The sequence below is a fragment of the Canis lupus genome, chromosome 12 (genome assembly GCF_048164855.1).
Source record: "Canis lupus baileyi chromosome 12, mCanLup2.hap1, whole genome shotgun sequence".
Classification (NCBI taxonomy): Eukaryota; Metazoa; Chordata; class Mammalia; order Carnivora; family Canidae; genus Canis; species Canis lupus.
Genome location: NC_132849.1, coordinates 23,015,218 through 23,038,487, shown reverse-complemented (window position 1 = coordinate 23,038,487; position 23,270 = coordinate 23,015,218). Strand labels below are relative to the sequence as shown.

The 23,270-nt window shown below is 32.6% G+C and overlaps 1 pseudogene; it reads left to right on the top strand.

The window, feature by feature from the left end:
- Positions 1 to 21,862: 21,862 nt before the first annotated feature.
- Positions 21,863 to 21,986, top strand: LOC140601986 (small nucleolar RNA SNORA70; annotated as a pseudogene).
- Positions 21,987 to 23,270: the final 1,284 nt, after the last annotated feature.

The following is a 23,270-nucleotide window of genomic DNA, read 5'->3' as shown; positions in this document are numbered from 1 at the left end:
GGGCTCAATTTCATGATCCTGAGATCATGACCTGAGCTGAAACCAAAAGTTGGATGCTTAACTGGCTGAGCTACCCAGGCACCCCTAATTTTCTATAGCATCCTTTTTGTGCCTTCACTTTCTGCCACGCCCAGTTTACATTCTATAGTCAATAATTGTAAACACTCTCTTATACTTTTCAGTTGTGTTCCTTCTTTTTCTCACTGTATTTGACCAAACATTAACTCTAACAACCCTGGAAAAAACTCAACTCGTGCTTGAGTTTCTGCTCACTCTAAGCCAGAATCCACACCTCTAAATGTGAGTAGATGACACTCAACTATACTGATTGGTCTCATTAACCTCAAATTTGTCTTTAATGTTCCACTATAATAAAATAATAATAATAATAATGATAATAATAACAATCATTCCTTAATCCAATCACTACCCTATTTGCCTAGATACCAATTTCTTTTCTCCTCATACCTTCAATATTCTTCCCCACATTATTGCTCTCAGATAATCATCCCAAGTTCTATTTAATTGAAAAAACAGAAATTATAAGAGATTTCTACTAGTACATCTGGCTATCCATTAGTATTTGTAACCATATACTTCCTTTTCTCTTCTGAATTATAGCAGCTGTTCTGCAGTTTGAAATAATTCTTTCCTGTATCTTCCCTTTTTGTCCACTGAATGATTATATGATCTTTTTCAGAAAAAAAAAAAATCAATTCCTTCCTTCATCAGACCAAATGGTAATAACACGTGTGTTTTATCAACCACTTCCATTAAACTCTCCAGTTATTTCCACTGAATATCAATTCTGTTTTATTATTCCCATGTTTAAAGCATTACCAAGGGAAATTTATCATATTAAGAAGCCTTATGTTTCCTTTTGTCTGTTTTTAGAGCAGACCCATTCCATGTACTTTTAACCAATTCAGATCACAGTCTTTGCTGTTTGAAACATTCATGCATAATTTTGCATTGAAAATAGATACTTGAACATATCAGTATGGTTTTATTTATGTGTTTATTTTATTTTATTTATTTATTTATTTATTTATTTATTTATTTATTTATTTATTTATTTATTATTGTATTCTTTTATTTGAGAGAGAGAGAGACTGAGCAGGATGGGTAAGGGCAGAGGGAGAGGAAGTAACAGGCTCCCCACTAAGCATGGAGCCTGATGTGGGGCTCAATCCCAGGACCCTGGGATCATGACCTGAGCTAAAGACAGACACTTAAATAAACCATTAGGCACGTCTTTATGGTTTCAAGTTTTCTTTTCACTTATATTCTTGAGTGTATCAGAAGCTTCTTTTGTTTGATCTTATTTTTATATAATACTTAGAGTCTATATTAATAGCTGTTCTCCTGTGTTTATTCAGTATTTTCCACTTCTTTCTACTTAATTTTAAGTATAAAGTACTCCTAATTGGGGAAGTTAATATTTTGAAGATAAAAAAATCCCACTCTTTGACAACACTGCCTTGTTTTGTGGTCATATCTTTATTTTGCCTTCCTTTATAATTCTTCCTTTTTCTAGATATTAAATTGTTGGCTGGCCATTTTCTTTCAGTATTTTGAATATATTTTCAAACTGCCATTTGCACCTCACTGCATCTGATGGTGAGTCAGGTGTTACTCTTATTGTTTATTCCTTCCATGTGATGAATCATTATTAACTTTCTTCATTCAAGTTTTTCTCTCTGTCTGGCTTTCAAAACTTTAACTATGATTTGTCTATGCGTTGCTTTATCATGTATCTTATTTGAAATTGTTGAACTTTTTCATGTGTGCATAAGTAATTGTGTGCATAATTAATGTTTTTCATATATTTAGGAAGTTTTAGGCCATTATTTTCTCATTTTTTTTCTCTATTGTCTCTCTGTCCTGTCTTTCTCTGATTCTACTTAGGTGGAAATCAGTATGCTTGATGATGTTTTAAGCCTCCTTTTTTTTTTTTTTTTTTTTCTTTGTTATTTGACTCTTTCTTTTTTAGATTGGTTACTTTCTATTGATCTATCCTCAACTTTATAGATTCTTTCTCTGACAGATAAAATCTCTTGAACACCTCTGGTGAATTTTTAATTTCAGTTACTGTAATTATTTTTTATGGAGCTACTTTTGACAACATTATATTAGTTTCTTTTTTTAAAGATTTTGTTTATTTATTCATGAGAGACACAGAACAGAGAGAGTCAGAGACATAGGCAGAGGGTGAGGCAGGCTCCCTATGGGGAGCCCAATGAGGGACTGGATCCCAGGACCCTGAGATCATGACCTGAGCCGAAGGCAGACGCCCAACCCCTGAGCCACCCCGGCATCTCTATATTAGTTTCTTTCTTTTTAAAAAATATTTTATTTATTTATTCATGAGAGACACAGAAAGAGAGAGAGAGAGAGAGTCGGAGAGACACCGGCAGAGGGAGAAGCAGGCTCCATGCAGGGAGACTGACTCTATATTAGTTTCTAATGTACAACACAATGATTTTATATTAAGTTATTTCAATTTTAGCTCCATAATTTTCATTTGAACTTTCTGCATGTATAGTTTTTATCCTTTTATTAGAATGTTCTGATGAGCCATGATAATCAGATTCCCTTTATTTTTAAAGATAGTTTTTTAAATATTTCTTTAATTGCATTTATAGTAGCTGTTTTTAAAGTCTTTCTCCACTAGGGTGATAAAATGCACAACATTGGGAATATAGCCAATGATATTATAATAGCATTATATGGTGACAGATGGTGGCTACACTTCTGGTAATCATAGCATAATGTATAGAGAAGTTGAATCACTAAGTTGTACACTTAAACTAATATAATGCCATGTGTCAATTATACTCAAATATAAAAAATAAAAATAAGTCTTTGTCAAGTCCAATATCTTCCTTACTTCAGAGGTAGTTTCTATTGACTGTTTCCTCCCTTTTTTTGTGTATGATACACACACACACACACACACACACACAAACCCTTTCTCTCTTTTTTTTTCCATGTCTCAGAATTTTTGTTTTCAAAAATTAAATATGTTAGATAATATACTGTAAAAATTCTTTTTAATGCCTTCAGCACTATTGCTGTTGTTGATGTGTGTGTGTGTGTGTGTGTGTAGTCACTTGCATCTACCAATTCTGCGAAGACTCTTTTCCCCATAAGTGTGGACTCTAATATCTCTGTTAACATTTTATTTTAATTACTTTTTTATTTTTATTTTTATTTTTTTTTTCTTTTTAAATTTATTTATTCATGATAGTCACACGGAGAGAAAGAGAGAGGCAGAGACACAGGCAGAGGGAGAAGCAGGCTCCAAGCACCGGGAGCCCGATGTGGGATTCGATCCCAGGTCTCCAGGATCGTGCCCTGGGCCAAAGGCAGGCGCCAAACCGCTGCGCCACCCAGGGATCCCTACTTTTTTATTTTTAAGCTTGGATCCCTATGAGGTGGTTTTGGATCAAATTAACTTAATGGTAAACCAATGATTAGTCAATCTGTCTTAAACATCATGAGCCAGTAAGGCTTCCAATCATTGCCAATGGATCTGTTTGTAGATTAAGAATTGCATTCTAAGGTTAATGGGTTTACAAATTTGTCCTGACTTTTAATTTGTATATTCACAAGGTCTCTTATTTAGTCAAGAAATATTAGTTCATTAGGGACCAATCTGCTTATTTTTTTGGAAAAGATTTTATATATTTATTTGAGAGAGAAAATACAAAGGTGTGGAGGGGCAGAGGGAGAGAGAAAGAAGCAGATTCCCTACTGAGCAGGAAGCCTTGGTGGGGGTGGAGGGTAATGACTTGATCCCAGGACCTGGAGGTCCTCAAGACCCAGAGATCACGACTGGAGTTGAAGGCAGATGGCCAACTGACTGAGCTATCCAGGCACCCCAAGGAACCAATCTACTTTTGAGAACACCAGAGATACCTAGAATTTTAACTGAACCGTCTTTGAGTATTATCCTCTCCAAGAGTTCTTATCAAACTTATGGCTGACCTTTCACTTGCCTGAATGAGTATGAAGTCTTAAGTTAACTCTGATGATGACTTTCCCTGATTGTCACTGAAATCACTATTATTCTCAACAAATGTTTTCGGCATGAGATTTTTTTATACCATGATACTAATAACATTAGCCTCCTAAGGCAGAGGTTGGTAAAACTCCCAGCATGCTCCATCCTAGCAGAAATCCTATGCCATAGAACTAGAAGGAAATTTAATGGAATTATTCTCAAGCCAAATTACCACATATTTCCACTCTTCTTATCAAGATTCCATAGATTTTTGTAAATAAATCTATTCTCGATTTGTTTATGCCTTTTGGTCAATTTTCTAAGTTTAAATGCTTGTTTTTGGCACTTTTATCAAATTCGTTCACTCAGCCACTCCAAAATCCCTGCTGCTCTCCATTCATTCTTAAAATGACTGTATCAGTTAATGAACTGTGGCCTTCTTGGAGGACAGGACTATATATCACTTACACATGTAACCCCAACACATAGTATTAATGTTTGTTATAGATTTTCTCCAATGCTTAGTAGAATTGAACACACAGTTTCTGTTAATCAAATAGGCATTAGCTATTAGGCTTGATATTAGTGAACTAGCAATATCAGGCCATGGTAAAAATAATTTGTTTATCTCAATCAAAATAATTCTTAATTTTTGTATTAGAAGGCAGACTTGTATTCAGTTGTTCCAATATATTAACCAATTCATTTTTATGACAACAGTGACAGAGTTAATTATTTTCAAGATTGAGTTTCAATATTTTGGTATGATGTATCATAGTGCTAGTAATGCTGTTTATAGAGAACTTTTATTTAAATATAGCCTAGGAAAGGAGCCTACATTGAGTAAGGTTACTGGTTTTAATACCTGCAATTAAGTACTTCCTTGCTGGATTTTTTTTTTTCTAGGGGAAATTTTTACATCTTGTAATGAGCAATTAATTGAATTAGAAAACCGTGGGAATGATATCATAAAATATCTTAATTTAACAAACCATATTATATTGTTTTGTTTTTTATAACATTCTACTCTATATTATTTTATTTTTATTCCACATATCTTTGATACGGATATTTAGAATCTTAAATGAACATATTTGTAAGCTCTTAAAATGACTTTCTTTGGCTTTCTTAAATATTTGGGCATAGAACAATTTATTGAGCACATATTAAGAATCAGGACTATAAAAAAAAGAATCAGGACTATATCCTATTTTTCTAAAAAAAACTTAAATTTTTACATAGATGTGAAGATACATTCAACACATCTGGGATTACTATTTATTAAAAGTAAATATGGGGCTTATCAATTTTTATGGGAGAATGAAGATATGCTTTTGCATTGATAAGAATATCTTATGTCAAGAATATAATAAGTATAGAAAGAGTGAAACAGAACAAACTGTAAACAGGGAGATATAAAATGCTGTGCTTTGGGGAAGCAATATGTACACAAAGCAATATGACAGATAGATATATATGTATGTGTATTTTGGTTAAAATTCTGTAGTGATCCTGGATTATTTTTTGTATCAATTCCCAACAACCTGTGATGACTTACAATACTCCAGATGATCTGGCCTCTGACCATTTCTCATCTCCTTCATTTTTTTAAAAAAAGATTTTATTTATTTATTTATTCATGAAGGACACACAAAGAGAGGCAGAGACATAGGCAGAGGGAGAAGCAGGCTCCCTTTGGGGAGCCTGATGTGAGACTCAATCCCAGGACCCTAGGATCATGACCTGAGCCAAAGGCAGATGCTCAACCACTAAGCCACCTAGATGCCCCTCATCTCCTTCTTTTCTTAACTAAAGTTCCTACAGCAGTAGCCTTCTCATTTCTTTGAACAGTAAAGGTTCTCTCCAGCCTCAGGGATTCGGAACTTGTGAGAATAATATTATCTCCTATAGTTAGGTATCATTTGTCTCTATCTCCAAGAGACCTTCCCTGAACTACCACTTGCCCATGATCCATCACTCTTTATCAGATAATTTTTTTTCTATGACAAGACTTATAACTCTCGGGTATAATAGTACTTATTTATTTTTATTAGTTTACTGCTTCATCCTTCTCCACTGGAAAGTAAAAGCTTTGAGAATAAGAAACTTTGGTTCTTGATCAATTCCAGACACATAACTGACATCAGGAAAATTTTGCTGAATAAGTGAGGAAATACTAAAAAATAAAACAAAATTAAAAAAATAAAAGCAGAGAAAAAGGAATATAGTTGCAGATGTGTAAATGGGAAATGTGCTCAATATATTTGAAAATCTAGCAAATTTAGTGCTTTTGCAGGTAAATGTAGGCCAATAATGCATAATACACTGGAAAACCAAGAATAAATCAGTTGATGAATAAGTTTAAACTATTGATGTTTAAATCAGATGATGACATTAAGTTTAAACTATTTTGGGTAAGGATTTCGATGAAAATTTAGATTTCAAATAATTTTCATGTTATACAAAATGTGTTCAAGATACTAAAAGTTGAAAACTCTTACAGTTGATTCTAAAGGCCAACAGAAAAAATAAATGAAAAAAAAAGGAAACTACATATTAATTTTGTTAATTAAAATATTATCAAACTTAAACATAAATTTGTTAAAAGGCTAATGTATCATGATATAGTTGCATTTTTCCCAAGGAGCCAAAGATATTTCAGTATTAGAATATCTGTAATTGTTATGTTCTATCTTAACAGAATAGAATAAAAAGTCATATGCTTATTTAAACTTTTTAAAATTAACATAATTCAAATGAGAAAATTAGAATTAAAATATATTTATTAACTTGATAAAGGATGCTTATTAAATTAGGTATCTGTACCTTAAATTCCCTAAGTTTAAAGTATAAATGGCCTAAAATGTAGTTGATTAAAGATTAGAGGAACTAATGAATCATTAGTACAAAATATAGTATCTAGCACATGATAAATACTAGAAAACAAAGCAAAATGAATGAATAAAGCATAGACAGTACTGAACTCTACCTATACTGTGTTTTTTTTCTACACATACAGAACTGTATACATACAACCCTACATATACTATGTTTTTTTTCTGTATATATGTAATTATGATGAAGTTGAATTTATAATTTAGGCACAGTAAAAGAACAGTAATGATGATTATAAAATAGAAAAGTTATAACAATGTACTGTAATAAAAGTTATGTGAATGTGGCCTCTCTCTCAAAATATCACATTACACTTTACTAATTCTTCTCCTTGTGATGATGTGAGATGAAAAAATGCTTTCATGCTGAGATGATGTGGGGTGAATGATGTAGGCCTTGTGATATACCATTAGGCCACTACTGACTTGTCCATTCATCAGGAAGAGGATCAAGTGTTTCTGGACCACAGAAAGCAAGACCGTGGATAAGGAGGGAAATACTATAATGCTGAATTTTAGAAATCTGTTAAGAATCGTTCTGCATCTGTTATATAAGTTTTACCTTTGAACAATGTGGGAGTTATGGGTGTCAGCCCCCTGTGTAGTTGAAAATCCATGTATAATTTTTGACTTCTCAAAAATGTAATTATTAATACTCTACTGTTTACTAGAAGCCTTACCAATAACATAGTTGATTAACACATTGTATGCTATTATATACTATATTTTTATAGTAAGTAAGCCACAGAAAAGGAAATATTAACAAAAATCTTAAAGAAGAGAAAATACATTTATAGTACTCTGTTATAAAAAATCTACATAAAAGTGGACTTACACAGTTCAAACCTTTGCTGTTCAAGGGCCACCTGTAGTTTGTTTTAGCACTCTCTCATTATTATGGAGAATATTATACACTATTTGTTAGATTAAGCTTGCTAATGTGTTCTCCAAATTTCCAATATCCTTATTAACTTTCTGAATTGCTAGGTCTATTGATTACCAAGAAATTTTGTCAAAAAATACTTTTCATTACGAAGACAAATTCATCATTAATTAATTAAAATGGCATTTTGCTCTATTTTTTAAGTAGATGCACATAAATTTAGAATTGTTACATTTTGATGAACTGAAACTTTAATTTTTAATTTTTTATTATTTTAAAAATATTTTATTTATTTATTTGAGAGGGATAGAGAGAGAGCAGAGAACATAAGCAGGAATTGGGGGGAGAGAGAAGCAGAGAGAGAAGCAGACTTCCCAGTGAGTGAGGAGCCCTATGCAGGGGCTCAGTCCCAGGATCCAGGATCATGATCTGAGCCAAAGGCAGATGCTTTACCAACTCAGCCACCTAGGCACCCTGAACTGAAACTTTTAGATAGCTATGTTCTCTAGAAAGGATAAATGTTTCCTTCTCTCAATACTATTTAATTCTATGACTATGAATATATATGTGTGTATATATATCTATATACATATATGTGTGTGTGTTATTTAGCTGTATATATTAGTTAGTTGGCATTATTGTTAAGTCCTTCATAACTATTAACACAGTTAGTGTTACCTAAATGCACACTTGGAGAATCCTGTATCATACTATTATATAAATTCATACCTTAATTGTTTATAAGTACCAGGTTATGAGTACAAAATCTCAAATATTATTTTCATAATCTTTGCACAAAGAATCAAGGATGACTTAGTCTGTTCACTATGTCATATTCTTTTCCTGTTGAGCATAAATTTCCTAACTTTATTTCTCAAAGACTGTGATTTTAAACATGATCCTGTTTCAATGAACCCACCAGACATGATCCCAAAGCTCCATACCTATTCAGTTGTTAAACTCAGAGGCACCACTTCCTTGGATTTTATAACCCACTCTTTTCAGTCATATTTTAGAGCTTTTTTTATTTCTTAGCAAGCGTTATTTATAGTCTCCTTCTATTCTTCTATATCATAAGATTTCTCCTATTGTCTTGGGATATTAGCTGCACATGTAAAAATGATATTAACTGAGCTATAAAAATCATTTCTAGATGCTTTACAGTATTTTAAAGTTTTCGAGAAGTTTAAGCCCATATCCATTAATAAATTATAATGACTTTAGACAATGGAAGTGTATATGTCAGTTAAAAGTATAAGAAATATCTCTGTGATCTTTGTAATATTTATGTGAAAAAAGATCAACGTGTTAGGCATGATTCATTTATATGAAAGGGAAAATTCATAAACATTCTAATTTGTGTATACTTTGCATAATATTACACCATAAAATATCTAGAAGACTAAATATTTGTATATGTGGTATAAAGTGAGGAAGAGTAAATAAAAGGAATAGGAGAATCAAGAAGGATATTTTTCACACTTGCCATATATTTTTCTGATAATTTTGATCTAAATATACACACATTTTTAGTTTTTTAATATGTCTCAATATGCAATAATAGTTAAGATTAGACATTTTTTAAACCTGACTCCACAATATGTAGTGTTATTTTTAGTTAGTCCTGTAACATCTCTGTGGCTCACTTGGCTATTGTTAGATGAAGAAGATGCTAATATCCCAGTTCATAGTGCTGCTATGAAGAATACATGAGATAATACATGTACAAGTATTGAAAGAGCCCAGGACACCTGGGTGGCTCAACAGTTGAGAGTTTGCCTTTGGCTCAGGTCATGATCCCAGGGTCCTAGGATTGAGTTCAGCATCAGACTCCCCGCAGGGAGCCTGCTTCTCCCTCTGACTATGTCTCTGCCTCTCTCTGTGTCTCTCATGAATAAATAAATAATTTTTTTTAAAAAAGGAATAGAGAGAGCCCAATCACCATTATACTTATATGTCTCTCCATATTTTGTTAAGTAAAACAATTATAAATGATTTTTAAAATTACATTTTGGGCTGTATATAAAATATAAGTGCCATAGAGGTAATCATTACATCAACAAATAAAGGCAGGCCTTAGTGTTGTAAATTTAGTGTTTTCCTCTCATGTCTAGAATAATGCAGGCTTGTAGCCTCCCAATCACAGAGGCTAGACCTAGTTGTATAACAGATTAGGCAATATAATCTGAATAACCAAGACTGTATATCACAATCTCAAATATGTTCATTAGAATAAGACCAAGGTAAAATAGCAATTCTGGATAAGTATTAGAGGCTCATCACCTCAATTGTATTACAATAAATAATTTTGTATAATTATTTACTTCCAACAAATAATTTTGGAAGAGCCTAATATGTTACTTAGCAATTACAAATGATAGTATTTTAATTTCAAATGTCTAGTCTATTTTTTTTAAGACCTTCAGAAGGAATTTGCTATGTCAGGTTAAAAAGAGGTCAATGGAAGTCACAGAAAAGAAAGCAATTTTAGTAAAGAACATTCTCACAATATATATACACTAGAATTAGCTACATCACATTAATCATTAAAAAAAGATAAAAATAGTAATATTCACAGCCACCTCAGTTTAGATTAAGGATTACAATGTTTAGTGTTAATACTTATCATTCCTTCTTATTCTATTTTGTTTTATAATAAACTTCTATATATATATGTGTGTGTGAATTATGTTTATATATGCATATATACACACACATACACAATGAAATTATTACTACAATCATCTTAATCAGCATCTCCATCTCCTCACATAGTGCCTTTTCAAAAACACCTAAAAACTACTCTTAGCAAATTTACAGTATAGAATACAACATTATTAACTTTAATCGCCATGCTGTACATTAGATCCCTAGAACTAATTCATCATACATAACTGCATCTTTGTACCCCTACGGCCAACGTCTCCCCATTTGCTCTACACCTCTCTGATCCTGGTAATTACTATTCTACTCTGTTTCTATGTATTCAACTTATATTTAGTTTCCACGTATAAGTAAGATCATGCAGTATTTTTCTTGCTGTGTCTGGCTTATCTTACTTAGCATAATGTTTTGTAGGTTCATCATGTTATTGCAAATGGCAGGATCTCTCTTTTTTAAGGATGAATTTATATACATATATATTATATATGTATATATATATATTATCCATTCATCCATAGATGGACTTTCATATTGTCTCTGTATCTTGCCTATTGTAAATAATATAGCAATGAGCATGGGAGTACAAATATTTCTTCCATTTATTAATTTATCTACTTTGGATATATACCCAAGAGAAGGGTTGCTGGAACATAAGGTAGTCCTATTTTTAATATTTTGAGGAACCTCCACATTATTTTCCATCATGGTTAATTACATTGCCACCAATAGTGTACAAGGGCTCCCTTTTTTCTACATTCTCACCATTTGTTATCTTTTATTTTTCTGATAATAGCCAAATGGTCTCCTCATGTTATTTTCCTTCCACCGTACATTTCACTAAGCACCAAAGCTCAGAATGTAAAGGTTGGTGAGTAGTAAAACTTTATGGAAATACACCTTGATTATTTACTGACTCTGACTCTGCCAAGATTGACAATGCACAGATTTAATCAGTGAGACTAGGAAAAAAGGTTTCTGAATTTACTTGAAAACAACTTTAAAGAGTACAAGTACTCCATAGAATTTCATAGTTTTATCCATGTTCTGTGATTCTAAGATACATAGAAGTAATGTTACTACCAATATCCATTTGATTTAGTAAATTGTTTTATTTATGCAAATTGTTTCTAGTACAATAAATTTCTTGACTTCAAAAATTTTTTCCATGCACCATTGAAATATGAATGTGATTAATTAACAACTGTCCCTCAGTCATGTCAGAGAGTACTCAGTGTTTTAGAAAGGCAGTTTTTCTTTATTTCTTCCTGGGTACTTAGAATTTGAATAACTGAACCTCATCCTCAAGGCAAAAATCTGTTACCTGGAAACCTACATAAAGGTTCTGCTTCCAAAACAGTTCAAAGAAACATTCAACTCAGTGTTGTATGTAAGTATATTTTATTAAAATTTGTTACACATTTTGGAGTAGTCAACATGTTGGTGACTGCACAAGCAACTGGCAAAAGGGAGAGAGGGTAACTATAATAATTAAATGGAACCTTGCCCTTCCAATCCTAAGTGGACATCATGAAGGGAATTTTTAAAGATAGGCATCATAGCATGGTGTCTTACCTCATGGGATGTTTAAAGTATTTAGCATTCTTTGCTGCTGCTATTTTTTGAAATTATTCAAGCTAACATTTCAATTTAGAAGTTATTTGTAGTAATAAGTTCCCACTAAATTGTTTGTTGTAATTATTTGATGCTTTTATAAGCCTCATAATAAAGAAGACTTGGTACAGAATGAATCAAATGTATTATCTTACACAAGCTATTTTATTCTGATCATAAAAAATAAGAACATCAAATTACCATGAATTAAACATAACATTATTAGTGTCATGTTTTATTTTGTTTTGCTTTTCTGAGAATAATATTACACTGCTGTCGTAATATTTGACAGCACAAGTACTGGAAGTGATACACTATGCAGTTACCGAAAAGGTATTTATGTTTTCTGTATCAGAGCACTTACGCATTATTGCTATAATAAACATAGATGTTGCCAAAATTCCAGGGTCATTGTCATGTTAGCTAATGTTGAGGGAAAATGGACATACTTGCACTCATTATTATTTTAGTTAACTTCTGATCTATAATTTTGTAGTTTCAACTGTTCAGATGCTTCTTCAATGAGTCATAAATCCTCAGAGTTGTATCAAAAGTGAATAGTTCTCTTTACCTAATACTGCAGATTTGTTTGGATTTTGTTGCTTACTTCATGTTCTTCTTATGCAACACTGATGAACTCAGTTACTATCTGTTTTAGGACAAACATTTTTGGTGAAATATAGGAGAAACCCAAACCTGAAAGTCTTAAAATGGAATAGTGATATCTTCAGGCCCACGACCGGGGGCTGGAGATCTGTTTGTGTTGTTTTCTTATTCTTTTGTCTTTTGTCTGGCTTTCTCATGGTTACAAAGATGACAAAGAGTTATTTGTGAGAATTTGCTATTGCCTTCATGTGCAGAGAGGAAAGAGATGGTATATTTCCATTAAGGAATACAATCTCTTCTAATTAATACAACTGAATCAATTTAGGTCACATGCATATCCCAGAACCAACTAGCCTTTCTAAGGCAACATTATTAGTTGATTTTCTTAATTCTGTCCTGTGACATCTACTTGGGGCAAAATGGATAAGATTGCCATGACTACTTTAGACTTTTGGTTTAATTAATACCTTCTCCAGGAACTAGAAATGTATCAATTTTTGCTGAATTCTATGGGCTTTTCAGGGGAAGCTCAAGGGAGGAATGGATGCCTAAACTATATTGACACTATGGTAGGAAGTCTGAATGGGAACTGATGATGATTAAACAATTTCCAATTTCCAATGAGCCATCCCTAAATTTGCTATTTCTATATCCGTGTATCTAGCCCAGGACTCTCTTCAGAGTTCTCAACCTGTATATCTGTTATTTTACATTTTTGAGTTAGTGAAGTAATTACAATATTATATTCTCTAGAAATTATTAGATATTTTCTGAGTCCACTACATTTATTAAATGTTTACTCTTTCCCCTTCCATTATAAAAACTAGTAATCTTTATATCTCACTGTACATTATCTGGACAAATATTATTATTATCATGTGAAAATTTTTTTTTCACAGAATTTTAAGTACTTAAAAGGACAGAAGGCTTGAAGAGGTGTTCCTGATAAAGCATCTTGTAGAAATTGGGCAATGAGACAACCATGTTTTTCCCATTAGAGTTTATCCAGTCGGATAGAGGAATGAAGAGAAATTCATGGAGTCCTAGAGTATGACATTATACATCTTAGGGTTTTGAGAACTTTAGGCAGATTCACAAATACCCGTATATCCTAAATGTGACATGGAAAGAAATAGAGGTTGTTGGAATGAAATTATGGAGGAGAAAGGATAGTCTCCACTTATTGGTAATCTTTGTGAGCCATTGACAGGAGGGTTTTCCCCAATATCTCAGTAATTTGCCAGATCATGAACCAATGAATACTCTAAGGAGGGGTAGAGAGTAAATAGTAGAAGGTTAAGAACTAAAACACTTACAGGTGTAAGTACTGAAGTTAAAAACAAAAAAAATAATAATTCATAGAAAAAAATACAATGACATTTATTATATGATTTTTTTTACTCTAATGCATATTTCCTACATTAAGAACAATCTCATTAGGTAGGTACTTGATTACTCCCATTTTATCAGTATCAGCCATAGAAAACTGCATTCATAATATTCCCCTCCATTCTCTTTTTTGAACAGACAGCATTAAATGAAAAAGAATCTATTAATTTGCTCAATCCAGAAAGTTGATGGGCATTGTTATGATTCATACTCATTGCTCACATCCAACCATACTGTAGTTAAGCCACTAATATTTTCTAAAAATCTTTTGATCCCATTCACTTGTCATCTCTATGATTCCCTAATTCAAAGCATCATAGACTCTTTCTTCACTTATCCTCCCATCTCACATAAGCCCCTGAATTCTTGCCTCACATCATACTTTTAATTTTTCAAGCCATTTTCCAGGCCTCCATTTATTAAAATAAATGTTTGCATGACTAACTCTGGTTGCTTTATTTCTCTTTTGAATTATTTAATGGCTTTCATTGACCTTAGGGTGAATGTTGACTTCCTTAGTATTAACATATGATGAGCCTTACATCATCCTGTCTTCTATATACACTTGTTTCTTATTATCCTTCTTAGTTCTTTATAATCCAATTATATTAGCTTTTAAATTTAAATGTTTCTTACATACTATTTATCATAAATGTTGCTTCTTTTGGCAATAGTATTCCCACTTTATTTACAAAGAAGACACCTTTTTTTTTCTCTGAACCTACTTTATGTTTCAGTTTCATCATATATATCATGGGTCCCAATCTCATCTCATGAATAATTTTATATACACACTCACAATGTCTATAAATTCATCCCAACTGTCTGCCTTTTCTACAGATTGAAAACCCTGTATTGTTTACTATATAACCCAATCTTAGTAACTAGCATACAATGAGAATGTAGGATATGGATATGGCTTATTTGGATTCATCTCCTGATTCAGATCTAACTCTCTATGATAGACAATGGTTATATTTTCAGCTAATTCATTTTCCCTTTCCCCTAGACACTGGTTCTTGGCCTGGATCATAGAAACCTGTTCCATATGTTCTTTCATGCTCTTTCTCTGTCTACCAGTTTGATGATGATATGCAAAATTAATTTGGAAGTCAGGATTTGAAAATGAGCCACTAGAGAGAGAAGCCTGGGTCCTTGAATCATCATTTGGAAGAGAGCTGCTTATGTAACTAAAACAGTTGTTAGGAATTCACTTATGTGAGACATTAACTTCTATTATATTGGAGCCAATATATATGTTTTTGTTGTTGTTTTTTTTTTTGCAACAGTCATTTTTATACTAATAGAACAATGCTTAGCTAGCTACCTGTGCCTCCAATTTCTCTCCTTAAAAGTGAGGGTAAGAAAACATTTAATCACAGAGTTTTTTGGAAAAACTACTGAAAAAATATGTGCAAATCAAATATAACAATTGGTGACAGATATTATGTTCACTATTGTTGAATGGATTAATTACCTAAGTGACTATGGTCAAATAAATATAATTGAAAGAAATTCCAAAGCATTACTTCACAAGCCATATCTGGCTTATTGACCTATGGTGTTCTTCCTATATAGTGTAGGCCTAGACAATGTTAAATGCATATATTTTGGCTAATACTGAAATTTTTGGATTTCCTATTAAATCTGTATTTCTGGTATATTTTGAAAATATCTGAGGAGCTGGCAAAAACTAGCTCTCTATTTCAACTTGGTCATAACCAGGTGAGATAAATAGCAGCCTCCATCTTTCAATGGGGCATGCAAGCTTCAATGGGTCCGGTAACTACAAATTGTTGCTATCTTATTACTCTGAGGATAATTCATCATTTATTATTGTATTGATGATATGTTTATCAAATTTGGAAGAAACAACTGATGGACAAGGAAGAGACTGGAATGTTTTGTAAATTGGGTAGATGTGTGTGTGCGTGTGTGTGTGTGTGTGTGTGTGTTTTAAGTGAAAAATCTATCACTCTCTAGGCTTTACCCCTTTAGGACAAACTTGCATAGTCCTATAATTATTTCAGTGTTACTTCTGACCCAGGAACCATTACCTGAATAATCTTGTATTTAAAAAGTTGGGACTGCTTAAACAGTTAGACTGCAAACATTTCTATGAGTGGTAGTGGTGTTCTTTATACCATATATAAGAAATAGCAAGATATCCTACTATCACTATCAGAAGGTCTATCAATAATTAAATATTTATGGAAATAGATAAGATGAAAATATCCTTTCTACAGGAACAGCATAAGAAAAGGTATTTGTAAATATACCTGAGATGTCTTCTAGTTTTTTTTCCATATTCTAAATCTTATTTTCTTTATATAGTAAATAAGAAAATTGTGATTTGGTAAACTAAGAGCAAAGGAAATTCTAGCCTTATTTTTTCATCTAATGATGAGAAATCATTACTTCCTATTCTGTTAATTTCTACTGTATTTCAGTATTTTTATAGTATCACAGAAATTAAATGGAGCCCAAATTTGTTGTTTTCTTTGATGACAGATTGGAAGAGTGATTGAGAAAGAGAGGGGAAAAAGCAGTAAGATGTGGGGGTTTGAAATGCAAAGACTTAATTATGTCTAGTATTAGCAAACATTTGAGGTAGATGAGTCTTTTTCACAAATTTTAAGCAAGAGAAAATGTACAGGTATCAGTAGAGAAAAGTATACTGAGCAAGAGACTTGCTTGCCAGACTGATTAGGATTAAGTCTTAGGATGATCCACTTCAAGATTTGAAAGTGATAGTCTCAAACATCAGGCATTGCATATTCCAAAGAAATTTGATTTTCTTATAATTCATATACACTAACAGTGTGATAAGGTTTTGTTTTCTAAAGAGCAAAATTTGTGAAAAATTTGTTTACAACTGATGTGTATTGAGAATTTAAATAACCTCCAATAATCTTCTAAATCAGAAATTTTCCCATGTCATATAACAACAGATTATTGACAAGCAGTCTGAAAATGTTCAAAAAAATAGGGCTTCCATTTTCATTTTAGATTTTACTTTTATGACTAATTCTAGTCATTAAGTTCTACCTAGGAAGAACTTAAAGATAAGATCTTATATATAAGAACTTTTAGATAGAGTTCAACTGATAGTTTATACAGAAAAAATTTGTCACATAAGGATAAACCCACACCAAAAATAGTCTAACTGCGTAGCATATCAAGCTATCCTACTAGATAAAAGAATCCTGTGTAGTATTCCTAGGTTATCTCATCAAGAACCAACACTACATTTATTACTCCTAAATCTATTTTCTGTTCATATGTCTATCAAGAAGAAGATTCATATCTTTGGATAGCTGCTGAGCAGAGATACATTAGCTAAATGATTAGTTTAGACTGATTCTCTACTTTGTCTTTATCATCTCACTTAAGTTACATGTATTAGTAGAAGTTCTAACAGTTCTTTCTTAAAAACAAATTTAAAACATGGCACAACACTAAGTTTCCCTTTTCAGGGATTCATCCTTCATCTGAACTAATTTCCTGCCTCTCTAATCACTCCAATTCTATTTTTTAACACAATCAGCATAATGGCATAATATATAAACCTAAACTTGGCATTTGTAATTTAGAACATTAATTAATAACTTAGTCAATTTAAGTCATAGCTATATATGAAACTCAGCCTAAAGAATATAGAGATTGGTCTTTTCAAAAGTCTTTGAAACATTTTACAAAGATACAGTATACTGCAATTGGAATGTTGGAATAAACATGGAATGAGAAGAGGGGGGAAGAAAGAGTATGGATCATGACCCATGGATATGACTATGGTTGGAAAGAGAATTCATAGGTCAACATCTTCTCATCTGAAATTATCATAGTCCTTATTGTGTGTGTCTATGATATTAAATCATGAAGAAGGAGAAATATGTTGCTCTTTTGAGTTTATTCATGTGTAGGTAGCTTGACTTAGACTTAGGTAATTGAGAAATATCTTTCGTAACATGAGTTGTACAGTGAAAAAAATAATCTCTACTTTAAAGTCTAAAATCAAATACTTCAGCTACATCACAAAACAATGTAAGCCATAAAATTACTTAATGATGTTCAATTAAAAATACATAATTATAAAAAAGTAATTTCATGTATAAAAATGATTATGCCATGAAACAAAATCTGTATTTTTGTAATTATTTTTTCAAGATTGATGAAAATTAATTTTTAAGATTTATTTATTTATTTGAGCAAGAGAAAGAGAGAGAGAGCAAGCATACAGAGGGAGCAGGGAGCCTGATGTAGGGCTCAATCTCAGGACCCTGGGATCATGACTTGAGCTGAAGGCAGATGCTTAACTAACTGAGCCACCTGGGTGCTACCCCCAAAATAAAATAATTTAAAAATAAACAAAGGCTAAGAATGTTAAAATCTAGCACCAACAAACTCAGGGAACTTCTAAAATATGTACTTGAAGATGAAGAAAAGAGCACAGAATGAAAGTATGGGATCCAAGGGGAAACCAAACAAAGCCAGAAAACCAAACAAAGCCAGAAAACAACATGAGAGCACACTTAATGCCCAGATCTTAATTTTTAATAATAATCTCCATTAAAAGAAACTAGAGTTCCTTGGATAAATCCTTAATTCCAGGACCAGGAAATATATAAGATGGGTTTTAAAATGCAAGAAAGTAGGAAAGTGCTAAACACCCATATACAAATGGGAGTATGGACATATTAAAGGACAGACAAGAATCAACTAAAATAGCTCCCAGAGGACACATTTGGGATAATCTGAGGAAGAAAATACATAATTATTGGATTATAACACAAAATATAAAATAAATATTCATGAATACTGATATAAGCACATGATTAAATACATAAATAATAGATAGGTGAAACTCTTGTGGAAAAATATTCAAAATAATTTATGTAGAAAATCCAACTCTCAATGTTATATCAATAGTAATGAGTCATCTTGAGAATACACATCCTTGATATGAAATGGTGGGAATGGCACATTATCTCTGTGGTCTGACTCCCATGAATGCATTACCCCATGTGCAATCATGAACCACCAGCCCCCCCCACACACACACACAAATAAGGAACATTTTACAAAATACCTGACCAATAATCCTCAAAATTGTCAAGGTCATCAAGACCTGGAACTCAGACAGATGAACTGTTACAGCTAGTAGAAACCTACAGATGATGAATAAATGTAATATTTCTCTTAGATGGTATCCTAGAGCAGTAAAAGTCTCTTTAGTAAAAACTGAGGAAATGTGAATAGAGTGAACTTGGTATAATAATAATGCACTGATACTGTGAAAAATGTCATATACATTTTTAAATATATTATGTTAATGAAAAATATTAATATAGGAGAAATTGGCTATGGTGTACCTGTGAACTCTGTAATATCTTTGCAGTGTGTTCTTAACAAGGCCTGCTCTCAGGAGAAGCCAATTAACTGGAACCTAACTTGTTGTGATATGACCATAGCCTAACTGATCTGGCAAAAGGGAATATCCAGTCTGTACCCTTTTTAGCCATCCTGTCTTACTTAACTTGAGACAAAACAGATAAGAAAAACAAAAACAAAAACCAAACTAGTGACAAACATTTGTTGTTTCATAGTCCAAAGGCATAGACTCAACAACAGAGACCAAATCATAGCACAATACAACACTTCTCCTCCCATCATACCTCATACCACATTACGAAAGGTCTGTTTATAGCAGTTCCTTTATCCAGTACACCATGTCCCACTATCAGGAAAAAAAAATAGCACTTGAAAAGGCAGAACAAGCACCAGAAACACAGAAGAAATGTTGGAATTATAAAACCAAGAATTTAAAACAATTGTGAAATATCTTTCCATTTATTTTATCACATCAATGTCTTATAAGTTTCAGAGCACAGGTCTTCAAACTCCTTGATTAAATTTAATCCCAGGTAATTTTTGATGTAATTCTGTAAGTGGGATTCTTTTTTGATGTCTCTTTCTGCTAGTTGGCTGATTAGTGTATAGGAATGCAATATATTGCAGAATTATTTACAATAGCCAAGGTAAGGGTAAGTGTCCATCGATAGATGAGTGGATACAGAAGATGCACATGCACACACACACACCCACACACACACACACACTGGAATATTACTCAGACATAAAAAGAAAGAAATATTGCCAATTGCAACAACATGGATTGACCTAAAGGGTGTTATGCTGAGTGAAATAAGTCAGCCAGAGAAAGACAAATACTATATGATTTCACTTGTATGAGGAAAATAAAAAATAAAAAAAATTAAAAAGTGGACTTATAAATTTAGAGAACTGGTGATTGCCAGAGGGAGGAGGGATAGGCAGAATCAGTGAAGTGGATTAAGAGGTACAAAATTCCAGTTAGAAAATAAGTCTGAGGAATGTATAGTTTAGGAAATATAGTCAGTATTATTGTAACAACTTTGTATGGGAACTACGCTTTGTGGTGAGCATTCCATAATATATATATAAATGTTGAATTGCTATGGTGTACACTTGAAAGTAATATAATATTGTATGCTAACTATACTATAATTAAAAACAGGTTAAAAAACAGAGAGGTAGATAAAACAACTATGAGAATGCCTTTTTTTTCAATTTTTATTTAAATTCTAGTGAGTTAACATGTAGTGTAATATTGGTTTCAGGAGGAGAATTTAGTGATTCATTACTTATACATGAATCAGGTGCTCATTATTACAAGTGCCCTCCCTAATACCCATCACCCATTTAGCCCACTCTCACACACACCTCCCCAGTATCAACCCTCACTTCATTCTCTATAGTTAAAAGTTTTTTTATGGTTTGCTTCCTTTGATGGGCTTTTTAGTATACAGGACATGGCTAAAGAAAAAATCTCTGAGCTAGAGGATATATCAAAAACTAAAAGCAAAGGGAATAAAGACTGAAAAACAAAACAAAACAGATTATCCAAGGACAGTGGGACAAATACAAAATATGTAGCATACACATTATGGGACTACTAGAAAGAGAAGAAAAAAGCAAACTCCCCCCCCCCCAAAAAAAACCTGAATATGCAAAATGATAATGTCTGAGAACTTCCCCAAATTAATATCAAACACAAAACCACAGACCCAGGAATCTCAAATTATTAAGCAGGATAAATGCCCCTCAAAAACTGCATATGGGAATTTCATTTCAAACTACAAGAAATCAGATACATAGAAATAATCCTGAAAATGCCATGGGGAAAAACAAACACCTTACCTACAGTGGAATGCATATCAGAATGGTACCCAACAACTGAAGTATAGGAAAAAAGGACTACCACCCTAGATATTATTCTTCAAAAGTGAAAAAAAAAAAGGAGAAATTTTCTCAAAGATTGAGGGAACTTATTGCCAGTAGACTTGTCTTGCAAGAAATGTTAAAATAAATTCTTTAGAGAAGAAAAAAAAAATACATAGGTCAGAAACTTAGATCAATGTAAAGAAAGAAATAGCATCACAGAATTATTGGTAAGGTTAAAATGTTAAAAAGTGTTTTTCTTATCATTAATTGATCAGATAACAGTGTGTTAATTAAATAATACCAAAATGTATTTGATTATATAAGTTTATGTAAAAAAAAAAAAAAAGTTTATGTAAAAGTGAAATGAATGACAATGATACAAGGGACAGGAGAAGAAGTTAGGATTATTTTGTTATTACAAGGTACTCACACAGCTTATGATGTGTATTGCATTATTTAAAAGTGGACTTGGATTAGACTATAAAATGTATATTGCAAACTCTAGGAAAAACACTAAAAAAAAGTAAAAAAACAATAGCAAAAAAACTACAGCCAATTAAGCCAAACATGCTCTTTTCCCAGATGTGCAATGACTGCAAACAAAAGTTTCCTCAGTAGTGTACACAATTCCATTGCACGTGTGCATCACGCTAAGAACATGGAGACAGACTTTCCACTGAACGTTTATGTTTAAAGTTGTCCTCAGTTAAGCCTCAGACAGGTATGTGGAGGGCACAGTGGCCAGGCTCCACATTAGCTAATCCATCAGATTCATCAGTTCCACACGACAAAACAAGACTGAGATCCAATGCAGGGCAAAATTCAAGTTACCTGGCTGTTAGAAGTGAGGCTGCACCAAGTTTAACATGGATGGATTTGAAGACACAGTGGCTGAAAAGCAGCTTATCTTGGTTGGCTATGGGGCCAAATACATTCTAATCATGGTCTTAGAGAAGTGGCAACCCCTGCATTCCTGAAGTTTTTAGCACTGCCCCATCTTTACTCACCAATAAAAACTACATCCTGTCTCCAATAAAAGATTTTCAAAAAAATAAAAAAATAAAAAAAAATACACTAAGTGCGGCTGACCCTTGAAGAACAATGAGTTTGAACTGCACAGGTTCACTTATACATGGATATTTTACAGTACTGCAAATATAAATTTCTTCCTAATGGTTTTCTTTTTTTTAATTTATTTCTATTTATTTATGATAGACATAGACATAGAGAGAGAGAGAGAGAGAGAGAGAGGCAGAGACACAGGCAGAGGGAGAAGCAGGCTCCGCCGGGAGCCAGACGCGGAACCCAATCCCGGGACCCCAGGATCGCGCCCTGGGCCAAAGGCAGACGCAAAAACCGCTGAGCCACCCAGGTTATCTCCCCTAATGGTTTTCTTAATAACATTTTCTTTTTCTAGTTTACTTTGTTGTAAGAATATAGTCTATAATATATTTAACATAAAATATGTATTAATGGACTATTTTTATTATCATAAGGTTTCCAGCCAATAGCAGACTCTCAGTGGTTGTTTGGAGGAGTCAAAAGTTATATATGAATTTCTGATTGCTCAGGGGAGGGGAGGAGGTATGGCATCTCTAACCCCATATTGTTCAAGGGTCAACTATATAAGTGACATGCTAAGAAAGGAGAGAAAAATGGAATAATAAAATGTATACTTAAAACCACAGAAGTCAGAAAAAATAATGGAGAACAAAAATAAGAATGAAAATAAGGGCAACAAATAGGAAATAGTAAGAAATACAGTAGATATCAATCCAATTACATCAATAATCACTTGGAATGTCAATGGCCTAAATGTATCAATGAAAAGAGGGATTTTCAGAGTCTATCACAAAATAAGACCTATGTATGTAGTGTTTATAAGAAGCCCAATTGAAATATAATGACTCATAGGAATTAAAAGCAAAGGCATGGATAAAGATATACTATGCTA